We start from the raw sequence: 12,955 nt of genomic DNA, 5'->3' as shown, positions 1-12,955 counted from the left end.
GCATAAACCAGCAAAGGACCAGCATAAACCAGCGAAGGACCATCTTAAACCAGCAAAGGACTAGCTTAAACCAGCAAAGGACCAGCTTAAACCAGCAAAGGACCATCTTAAACCAGCAAAGGACTAGCTTAAACCAGCGAATGACCAGCATAAACCAGCTAAGAACCAGCATAAATCAGCGAATGACCATCTTAAACCAGTTTAGGATCAGCATAAACCAGCAAAGGAGCAGCATAAACCAGCAAAGGACCAGTTTAAACCAGCAAAGGACCAGCATAAACTAGCAAAGAACCATCTTAAACCAGAAAAGGACAAACATAAACCAGCAAATGACCAGTTTAAACCAGCAAAGGACCAGCATAACCCACCAAAGGACCAGCTTAAACCAGCTAAGGACCAGCATAAACCAGCGAAGGACCAGTTTTAACCAGCAAAGGACCATCTTAAACCAGCTAAGGACCAGCATAAACCAGCGAAGGACCAGTTTAAACCAGCAAACGACCAACTTAAACCAGCAAAGGACTAGCTTAAACCAGCAAAGGACCAGCTTAAACCAACAAAGGACTAGTTTAAACCAGCGAATGACCAGCATAAACCAGCTAAGAACCAGCATAAATCAGCGAATGACCATCTTAAACCAGTTTAGGATCAGCATAAACCAGCAAAGGACCAGCATAAACCAGCAAAGGACCAGTTTAAACCAGCAAAGGACCAGCATAAACCAGCAAAGAACCATCTTAAACCAGAAAAGGACCAACATAAACCAGCAAATGACCAGTTTAAACCAGCAAAGGACCAGCATAACCCACCAAAGGACCAGCTTAAACCAGCTAAGGACCAGCATAAACCAGCGAAGGACCAGTTTTAACCAGCAAAGGACCAGCTTATACCAGCTAAGGACCAGCATAAACCAGCAAAGGACCAGCATAAACCAGCGAAGGACCAGTTTAAACCAGCAAACGACCAACTTAAACCAGCAAAGGACTAGCTTAAACCAGCAAAGGACCATCTTAAACCAGCAAAGGACTAGCTTAAACCAGCGAATGACCAGCATAAACCAGCTAAGAACCAGCATAAATCAACGAATGACCATCTTAAACCAGTTTAGGATCAGCATAAACCAGCAAAGGACCAGCATAAACCAGCAAAGGACCAGTTTAAACCAGCAAAGGACCAGCATAAACCAGCAAAGAACCATCTTAAACCAGAAAAGGACCAACATAAACCAGCAAATGACCAGTTTAAACCAGCAAAGGACCAGCATAACCCACCAAAGGACCAGCTTAAACCAGCTAAGGACCAGCATAAACCAGCGAAGGACCAGTTTTAACCAGCAAAGGACCAGCTTATACCAGCTAAGGACCAGCATAAACCAGCAAAGGACCAGCATAAACCAGCGAAGGACCAGTTTAAACCAGCAAACGACCAACTTAAACCAGCAAAGGACTAGCTTAAACCAGCAAAGGACCATCTTAAACCAGCAAAGGACTAGCTTAAACCAGCGAATGACCAGCATAAACCAGCTAAGAACCAGCATAAATCAACGAATGACCATCTTAAACCAGTTTAGGATCAGCATAAACCAGCAAAGGACCAGCATAAACCAGCAAAGGACCAGTTTAAACCAGCAAAGGACCAGCATAAACCAGCAAAGAACCATCTTAAACCAGAAAAGGACCAACATAAACCAGCAAATGACCAGTTTAAACCAGCAAAGGACCAGCATAACCCACCAAAGGACCAGCTTAAACCAGCTAAGGACCAGCATAAACCAGCGAAGGACCAGTTTTAACCAGCAAAGGACCATCTTAAACCAGCTAAGGACCAGCATAAACCAGCAAAGGACCAGCATAAACCAGCGAAGGACCAGTTTAAACCAGCAAACGACCAACTTAAACCAGCAAAGGACTAGCTTAAACCAGCAAAGGACCAGCTTAAACCAACAAAGGACTAGTTTAAACCAGCGAATGACCAGCATAAACCAGCTAAGAACCAGCATAAATCAGCGAATGACCATCTTAAACCAGTTTAGGATCAGCATAAACCAGCAAAAGACCAGCATAAACCAGCAAAGGACCAGTTTAAACCAGCAAAGGACCAGCATAAACCAGCAAAGAACCATCTTAAACCAGAAAAGGACCAACATAAACCAGCAAATGACCAGCTTAAACCAGCTAAGGACCAGCATAAACCAGCGAAGGACCAGTTTTAACCAGCAAAGGACCAGCATAAACCAGCTAAGGACCAGCATAAACCAGCAAAGGACCAGCATAAACCAGCGAAGGACCAGTTTAAACCAGCAAACGACCAATTTAAACCAGCAAAGGACTAGCTTAAACCAGCAAAGGACCAGCTTAAACCAACAAAGGACTAGTTTAAACCAGCGAATGACCAGAATAAACCAGCTAAGAACCAGCATAAATCAACAAATGACCATCTTAAACCAGTTTAGGATCAGCATAAACCAGCAAAGGACCAGCATAAACCAGCGAAGGACCAGTTTAAACCAGCAAAGGACCAGCTTAAACCAGCTAAGGACCAGCATAAACCAGCAAAGGACCAGCATAAACCAGCGAAGGACCAGTTTAAACCAGCAAACAACCAACTTAAACCAGCAAAGGACTATCTTAAACCAGCAAAGGACCAGCTTAAAACAACAAAGGACTAGCTTAAACCAGCGAATGACCAGTATAAACCAGCTAAGAACCAGCATAAATCAAGGAAGGACCATCTTAAACCAGTTTAGGATCAGCATAAACCAGCAAACGACCAGCATAAACCAGTGAAGGACCAGTTTAAACCAGCAAAGGACTATCTTAAACCAGCAAAGGACCAGCATAAACCAGCTAAGAACCATCTTAAACCAGCATCCCAACATCATAACATACCTAACCAGCATATGCTGTTTTTTTTTTTTCTCAACAGGGCTATTACAGTTTTTTACAATCGTTTTTGTACTAATAACAGAACCGTAATGTCATTTTTCAAAACTCTAGACACATAATACACAACCAATGATCAAAATGCACATTTTTCAAAACACTTAACACATTTTTCAAATGCTTGGATACAATACATATAAGCCAAAGATCATTTGTTCATTGAACTTAAATCACCTGTTCAAAATGACACAACTTAACATCAAAGTATTACTATTTCAAAATGCAACTCACACATTACATCTGAGATGAGTGTGCATTCATTTCATTACAAAGATTGAACTATCAGTTGATACATCTGCTTAAAATGATAAGTAACTGTTGCATTACCCTTGAAGCATAGCTTTTATGGAAAATAGTGCATGTTTCAGGATAGATCATTTGACACCAGTTACCACAGAATATGACCCAGATGGACCACACTACACTCTCAGAAAAAACGGTACAAAACTATACCTTTTAGGGTACAAGTAGCTTTCACTGGGGTGTTACCAAGGGTACAATTTTTTGGGTACATAATTGTACAATAAGGACCCACTGTGTACCTTTAAAGGTACCTTTATATGTTTTGTTGCCCAGGAACAAAATTGTACCTCTGCAGTACTTTTTTTTTTTTTTTTACCATGTATCTATAGATGTCATATTTCATTCTTTATCAGATATGATTTCTATGGCCCCATGTACCTCTTTTACAGAACACATTTTCATATTCAACATTACTGAATGCAAGATGTCATTTTTATGTTATTGCTTTTGTGGTTTTAATGAGTTAATGGCTACCCTGGTAAAAAAAAAAAAAAAAAAAAGAATGTATAAAGGACGTTGGTACACAAATTAGCCCTGCTGAAAAAAAAAAACATCCAAAACCAGCCCAGGCTGTTTGGCTGTTTTTAGCTGGTCAGCAGGCTGGTTTTAGAGGGGTATTGGCCACTTTTCTGTCTGGTCAGGCTGGGAAACCACCAGCTAAAACCAGCCTGACCAGGCTGGGAGACCAGCTAAAACCAGCTAAGACCAGCCAAACAGCCTAGGCTGGTTTTAGCAGTTTTTTTTTTAGCAGGGTACAGTATACTGTAAACTGTATTCTGTACCCTGCTGAAAAAAAAAAAAACAGCTAAAACTTTGAATCTAAATTTTTCCTTTAGAAAACCTATGTTGAGATTTATTTTATCAGTAAATTCCACATTACAGTATTTCAATAATACCACTGTGTCTGCCCAGCTAACAGGGAACGTTCCCAGAACATTCACTAACGTTCTTTAAAAGTTGTGTAAATGTTAGTACAAAACGTTATAAAAATAATGTTTTTGCAACGTTCTTATAACATTGTTAACGTTCGTGCAACGTTGAGAGAAAACGTTCTTAGAACAACGTTCTTGGAACGTTTTTAGGACGTTATTAGTAATTGATGAAAGTTCTTATAATGTTGATAGAAAACGTTCTTACAACAACGTTCTTGGAACGTCTTTGGGACGTTAGTTGTACCTAATGAATGTTCTCTTAAAGTTGAGAGAAAACGTTCTTACAACAACGTTCTTAAAACGTCTTTGGGATGTTACTTGTACTTAATGAATGTTCTCTTAAGGTTGAGAGAAAACGTTCTTACAACAACGTTCTTAAAACGTCTTTGGGACGTTACTTGTACCTAATGAATGTTCTCTTAAAGTTGAGAGAAAACGTTCTTACAACAACGTTCTTGGAACGTCTTTGGGACGTTACTTACACTTAATGAACGTTCTCTTAAGGTTGAAAGAAAACGTTCTCACACAACGTTCTTGGAACGTCTTTGGGACGTTATTTGTACTTAATGAATGTTCTCTTAAGGTTGATAGAAAACGTTCTTACAACAACATTCTTGGAATGTATTTGGGACGTTACTTGTACTTAATGAATGTTCTCTTAAGGTTGAAAGAAAACGTTATTAGAACAATGTTCTTGGAACGTCTTTAGGACATTACTTGAACATTCTCTTAAAGTTGAGAGAAAACGTTCTTACAACAATGTTCTTAAAACGTCTTTGGGATGTTACTTGTACTTAATGAACGTTCTCTTAAAGTTGAGAGAAAACGTTCTTACAACAGCGTTCTTAAAGCGTCTTTGGGACGTTACTTGTACTTAATGAACGTTGTCTTAAGGTTGAGAGAAAACGTTCTTACAACAACATTCTTGGAACGTCTTTGGGACGTTACTTGTACTTAAATGAATATTCTCTTAAGGTTGAGAGAAAACGTTCGTATAACAATGTACTTGGAACGTCTTTGGGACGTTAGTTGTACTTAATGAATGTTGTCTTAAGGTTGAAAGAAAACGTTCTTACAACAACGTTCTTGGGACGTCTTTGGGACGTTAGTTGTACTTAATGAATGTTCTATTAAGGTTGACAGAAAACGTTCTTAGAACAACGTTCTTGGAACATCTTTGGGACGTTACTTGAACGTTCTCTTAAGTTTGAGAAAAAACGTTCTCACAGCAACGTTCTTAAAACGTCTTTGGGACGTTACTTGTACTTAATGAATGTTCTCTTAAGGTTGAGAGAAAACGTTCTCACAGCAACGTTCTTAAAAAGTCTTTGGGACGTTACTTGTACTTAATGAATGTTCTCTTAAGGTTGAAAGAAAACGTTCTTAGAACAACGTTCTTGCAACGTCTTTGGGACGTTACTTGAAAGTTCTCTTAAGGTTGAGAGAAAACGTTCTTACAACAACGATATTAAAACGTCTTTGGGACGTTACTTGTACTTAATGAATGTTCTCTTAAGGTTGAAAGAAAACGTTCTTAGAACAACGTTCTTGCAACGTCTATGGGACGTTACTTGAAAGTTCTCTTAAAGTTGAGAGAAAACGTTCTTACAACAACGTTCTTAAAACGTCTTTGGGATGTTACTTGTACCTAATGAATGTTCTCTTAAGGTTGAGAGAAAACGTTCTTAGAACAACGTTCTTGCAACGTCTTTGGGACGTTACTTGAAAGTTCTCTTAAAGTTGAGAGAAAACGTTCTTACAACAACGTTCTTAAAATGTCTTTGGGACGTTACTTGTACTTAATGAACGTTCTCTTAAAGTTGAGAGAAAACGTTCTTACAACAACGTTCTTAAAACGTCTTTGGGACGTTACTTGTACTTAATGAACGTTCTCTTAAAGTTGAGAGAAAACGTTCTTACAACAACGTTCTTAAAACGTCTTTGGGACGTTACTTGTACTTAATGAATGTTCTCTTAAGGTTGAGAGAAAACGTTCTTACAACAACGTTCTTAAAACGTCTTTGGGACGTTACTTGTACCTAATGAATGTTCTCTTAAAGTTGAGAGAAAACATTCTTACAACAACGTTCTTAAAACATCTTTGGGACGTTACTTGTACCTAATGAATGTTCTCTTAAAGTTGAGAGAAAACGTTCTTACAACAACGTTCTTGGAACGTCTTTGGGACGTTAGTTGTACCTAATGAATGTTCTCTTAAAGTTGAGAGAAAACGTTCTTACAACAACGTTCTTAAAACGTCTTTGGGACGTTACTTGTACCTAATGAATGTTCTCTTAAAGTTGAGAGAAAACGTTCTTACAACAACGTTCTTGGAACGTCTTTGGGACGTTACTTACACTTAATGAACGTTCTCTTAAGGTTGAAAGAAAACGTTCTCACAACAACGTTCTTGGAACGTCTTTGGGACGTTATTTGTACTTAATGAATGTTCTCTTAAGGTTGATAGAAAACGTTCTTACAACAACATTCTTGGAACGTATTTGGGACGTTACTTGTACTTAATGAATGTTCTCTTAAGGTTGAAAGAAAACGTTATTAGAACAATGTTCTTGGAACGTCTTTAGGACATTACTTGAACATTCTCTTAAAGTTGAGAGAAAACGTTCTTACAACAATGTTCTTAAAACGTCTTTGGGATGTTACTTGTACTTAATGAACGTTCTCTTAAAGTTGAGAGAAAACGTTCTTACAACAGCGTTCTTAAAGCGTCTTTGGGACGTTACTTGTACTTAATGAACGTTGTCTTAAGGTTGAGAGAAAACGTTCTTACAACAACATTCTTGGAACGTTTTTGGGACGTTACTTGTACTTAAATGAATATTCTCTTAAGGTTGAGAGAAAACGTTCGTATAACAATGTACTTGGAACGTCTTTGGGACGTTAGTTGTACTTAATGAATGTTGTCTTAAGGTTGAAAGAAAACGTTCTTACAACAACGTTCTTGGGACGTCTTTGGGACGTTAGTTGTACTTAATGAATGTTCTCTTAAGGTTGACAGAAAACGTTCTTAGAACAACGTTCTTGGAACATCTTTGGGACGTTACTTGAACGTTCTCTTAAGTTTGAGAGAAAACGTTCTCACAGCAACGTTCTTAAAACGTCTTTGGGACGTTACTTGTACTTAATGAATGTTCTCTTAAGGTTGAAAGAAAACGTTCTTAGAACAACGTTCTTGCAACGTCTATGGGACGTTACTTGAAAGTTCTCTTAAAGTTGAGAGAAAACGTTCTTACAACAACGTTCTTGGAACGTCTTTGGGACGTTACTTGTACTTAATGAATGTTCTCTTAAGGTTGAGAGAAAACGTTCTTACAACAACGTTCTTGGAACGTCTTTGGGACGTTACTTGTACCTAATGAATGTTCTCTTAAGGTTGAGAGAAAACGTTCTCACAACAACGTTCTTGGAACATCTTTGGGACGTTACTTGAACGTTCTCTTAAGTTTGAGAGAAAACGTTCTTACAACAATGTTCTTAAAACGTCTTTGGGATGTTACTTGTACTTAATGAACGTTCTCTTAAAGTTGAGAGAAAACGTTCTCACAGCAACGTTCTTAAAACGTCTTTGGGACATTACTTGTACTTCATGAATGTTCTCTTAAGGTTGAAAGAAAACGTTCTTAGAACAACGTTCTTGCAACGTCTATGGGACGTTACTTGAAAGTTCTCTTAAAGTTGAGAGAAAACGTTCTTACAACAACGTTCTTGGAACGTCTTTGGGACGTTACTTGTACTTAATGAATGTTCTCTTAAGGTTGAGAGAAAACGTTCTTACAACAACGTTCTTGGAACGTCTTTGGGACGTTACTTGTACCTAATGAATGTTCTCTTAAGGTTGAGAGAAAACGTTCTCACAACAACGTTCTTGGAACATCTTTGGGACGTTACTTGAACGTTCTCTTAAGTTTGAGAGAAAACGTTCTTACAACAATGTTCTTAAAACGTCTTTGGGATGTTACTTGTACTTAATGAACGTTCTCTTAAAGTTGAGAGAAAACGTTCTCACAGCAACGTTCTTGCAACGTCTATGGGACGTTACTTGTACTTAATGAATGTTCTCTTAAGGTTGAGAGAAAACGTTCTTACAACAACGTTCTTGGAACGTCTTTGGGACGTTACTTGTACCTAATGAATGTTCTCTTAAGGTTGAGAGAAAACGTTCTCACAACAACGTTCTTGGAACATCTTTGGGACGTTACTTGAACGTTCTCTTAAGTTTGAGAGAAAACGTTCTTACAACAATGTTCTTAAAACGTCTTTGGGATGTTACTTGTACTTAATGAACGTTCTCTTAAAGTTGAGAGAAAACGTTCTCACAGCAACGTTCTTAAAACGTCTTTGGGACATTACTTGTACTTAATGAATGTTCTCTTAAGGTTGAAAGAAAACGTTCTTAGAACAACGTTCTTGCAACGTCTATGGGACGTTACTTGAAAGTTCTCTTAAAGTTGAGAGAAAACGTTCTTACAACAACGTTCTTGGAACGTCTTTGGGACGTTACTTGTACTTAATGAATGTTCTCTTAAGGTTGAGAGAAAACGTTCTTACAACAACGTTCTTGGAACGTCTTTGGGACGTTACTTGTACCTAATGAATGTTCTCTTAAGGTTGAGAGAAAACGTTCTCACAACAATGTTCTTGGAACGTCTTTGGGACGTTACTTGTACTTAATGAATGTTCTCTTAAGGTTGAAAGAAAACGTTCTTAGAACAACGTTCTTGCAACGTCTTTGGGACGTTACTTGAAAGTTCTCTTAAGGTTGAGAGAAAACGTTCTTACAACAACGATATTAAAACGTCTTTGGGACGTTACTTGTACTTAATGAATGTTCTCTTAAGGTTGAAAGAAAACGTTCTTAGAACAACGTTCTTGCAACGTCTATGGGACGTTACTTGAAAGTTCTCTTAAAGTTGAGAGAAAACGTTCTTACAACAACGTTCTTAAAACGTCTTTGGGATGTTACTTGTACCTAATGAATGTTCTCTTAAGGTTGAGAGAAAACGTTCTTAGAACAACGTTCTTGCAACGTCTTTGGGACGTTACTTGAAAGTTCTCTTAAAGTTGAGAGAAAACGTTCTTACAACAACGTTCTTAAAATGTCTTTGGGACGTTACTTGTACTTAATGAACGTTCTCTTAAAGTTGAGAGAAAACGTTCTTACAACAACGTTCTTAAAACGTCTTTGGGACGTTACTTGTACTTAATGAACGTTCTCTTAAAGTTGAGAGAAAACGTTCTTACAACAACGTTCTTAAAACGTCTTTGGGACGTTACTTGTACTTAATGAACGTTCTCTTAAGGTTGAGAGAAAACGTTCTCACAGCAACGTTCTTAAAACGTCATTGGGACGTTACTTGTACTTAATGAATGTTCTCTTAAGGTTGAGAGAAAACTTTCTTACAACAACGTTCTTGGAACGTCTTTGGGACGTTACTTGTACTTAATGAACGTTCTCTTAAGGTTGAGAGAAAACTTTCTTACAACAACGTTCTTGGAACGTCTTTGGGACGTTACTTGTACTTAATGAATGTTCTCTTAAGGTTGAGAGAAAACTTTCTTACAACAACGTTCTTGGAACGTCTTTGGGATGTTACTTGTACTTAATGAATGTTCTCTTAAGGTTGAGAGAAAACGTTCTTACAACAACGTTCTTGGAACGTCTTTGGGACGTTACTTGTACTTAATGAATGTTCTCTTAAGGTTGAGAGAAAACTTTCTTACAACAACGTTCTTGGAACGTCTTTGGGACGTTACTTGTACTTAATGAATGTTCTCTTAAGGTTGAGAGAAAACTTTCTTACAACAACGTTCTTGGAACGTCTTTGGGATGTTACTTGTACTTAATGAATGTTCTCTTAAGGTTGAGAGAAAACGTTCTTACAACAACGTTCTTGGAACGTCTTTGGGACGTTACTTGTACTTAATGAATGTTCTCTTAAGGTTGAGAGAAAACTTTCTTACAACAACGTTCTTGGAACGTCTTTGGGACGTTACTTGTACTTAATGAATGTTCTCTTAAGGTTGAGAGAAAACTTTCTTACAACAACGTTCTTGGAACGTCTTTGGGATGTTACTTGTACTTAATGAATGTTCTCTTAAGGTTGAGAGAAAACGTTCTTACAACAACGTTCTTGGAACGTCTTTGGGACGTTACTTGTACTTAATGAATGTTCTCTTAAGGTTGAGAGAAAACTTTCTTACAACAACGTTCTTGGAACGTCTTTGGGACGTTACTTGTACTTAATGAATGTTCTCTTAAGGTTGAGAGAAAACTTTCTTACAACAACGTTCTTGGAATGTCTTTGGGACGTTACTTGTACTTAATGAATGTTCTCTTAAGGTTGAGTGAAAACGTTCTTACAACAACGTTCTTGGAACGTCTTTGGGACGTTACTTGTACTTAATGAATGTTCCAGTAATGTTGAGAGAAAACTCTCTTACAACAATGTTCTTTGAACATCTTTGGGACATTACTTGTACTTAAGATTATCTATAAGCTAATGTGCTTCAAAACAAGGACAAAATTCACGTTTACAAGACATGGGCATTCAAATCTTTCAGTCTCGTCACTTCCGGCAATATGAATCAACGATTTTGATGATATCACCGTGCACTTCAATTTCTCATCTAACGTTCTGTCCAATCAAATGCTCTCTAGAGTCTGTAGTGTCCTGCCCCTACACTATAAATAGACGCTGAATCTTAGTGATGGGAAGTTCGGATCATTTTACCGACTCGGATCTTTGAGTCTTGTTCAGCAAAATGAACAAATCTTTTTTCGAGTCATTTCGTTCATTTTACCAAAATATAATTTAAGAGATACGTTTTACTTCCATAACACATGTAATGCTCATACATGTTAATATAACGTTGATCCCACAACAAACAAGACAAAACTATAAGCTATTAGAAATAAAAGATTGATGCATTGTTTACCTACACTGTAAAAAAAAATCTCGTAAAAAAAACGGTCAAATGACTGGCAGCTACGGCTGCCAAACAAAAACCGTAATATTACAGTAAAATATCTTAATTGAAATAAAGTGCAAAAACAATAATTTTACAGAAATTTTCATTAAAGCTTTTACAGAAAAAAAACATCATTTTACAGATTTTTCCTTGTTTGAATTACGATAATTTACTTTAATTTTACGGTTTTTGTTTGGCAGCCATAGCTGCCAGTCATTTGACCGTTTTTTTACAGGACTTTTTTTACAGTGTAAAACCCTTATTTTTATGATTTTTCCTTGTTTCAATTAGGATATTTTACTTTAATTTTACGGTTTTTGTTTGGCAGCCGTAGCTGTCAGTCATTTGACCGTTTTTTTTACGGGACCTCTTTTACAGTGTAAAACCCTTATTTTACAGACTTTCCCCTTTTTTGGTTACAATATTTTACTTTAACTTTATGGTTTTTGTTTGGCAACCATAGCTGCCAGTCGTTTGGCCATTTTTTTACAGTGTAAAACCCTTATTTGACAAATTTTATTACAATGAAAGCACTAAATGTTCTACAGAGAAACACTGTTATTTTACAAATCATTACAATAAAAAACCTTCAATAAAGTGTCAAAGCATGCTCAAGGTGGAAAATTAACAGTTTTATTTAAAAGACAAAAACCAGTCTGCAATACAAAGTCTGTGCAAATGCCATATAAAATTAACATTTTACATTTCAGCAATTTTTTAAAGAAATACAGCACAATTACATTAAAAGAACATGGGACAGTTTCATCAAAACGTTTAATTAAATATATGTTTAACTTAAAACTATTAGAAAATATTTCCTGATAATTCACTCTTCCACATGTAATCCAAGATGTTCATATCTTTCTTTCTTGAAGTCGAAAAGAAATTAAAGTTTTTGAGGAAAAGATTTCAGGATTTTTCTCCATATAGTGGACTTCAGTGGGATTAAGGTCAAGGATAAAGGTTTCAAAATTTCAATACAGCTTTCAAAGGGCTTTACAAGTTCCCAGTGACCCTTATTCCTTGGATGGGATGATGTAGAGCCCTTTGAAGCTGCATTGACAATTAATTTTTAATTAATTTTGGACCTTCAACCCATTGGCTCCCATTAGGGCTGCACGATTAATCGTTTTTAAACCGAAATCGCGATTTGAAAGGGTGCGATTTTCAAATCGCAAGAGCTGCGATTATTTCGATTGATTATCAAATGTGGTAAAAAGCATTTAAGTCGTTTTTGACAGGTCACTTCAAGTGCATATTACGTCTTCATGCTTATATTACGTTTGATGCAGAGTTTAACCAATAGGGGGCATTTTAACACTGCATGTAGAGACATGCACGGGACGTATTTTTCAGTCCCGCCTCCGCAGAAATATGTTGATCTCGGTCCGTTCCTACCTCGACATTCATGTTTTGTCCCGCTCCTGCCCGCATAAAAGTAACCTATATAGTTTTTTTCAGTACATCAATTGAATTTACATGAAACAGTTTTGTAACATCTCGCAAGTTTCACAAAACCCCAGCATAAACGTTCCTGACAAAATATTTGTTATATAGGCTAAGCATCAACATTCACAAACCACTGTTATTCTTAACAGAAGAGCAAGCATGAGCTACTGTGTGTATCCATAGCAGAATGCAAGCAGACAAAGCTAAAGTTGACATCTCAGTTCATATGCGATCTCATAAAGCTCTAACACAATGAATATTATGCACAATGAATCTTTCACAATGTCAACACTTCGTGTGTTTTAATTCGCGAGCACGCAATATTCAGCACTGTGCAAG

Source organism: Garra rufa, chromosome 7 (genome assembly GCF_049309525.1).
Source record: "Garra rufa chromosome 7, GarRuf1.0, whole genome shotgun sequence".
Taxonomy (NCBI): domain Eukaryota; kingdom Metazoa; phylum Chordata; class Actinopteri; order Cypriniformes; family Cyprinidae; genus Garra; species Garra rufa.
The sequence above is the reverse complement of the archived record's forward strand: the minus strand, read 5'-3'. Positions refer to the sequence as shown.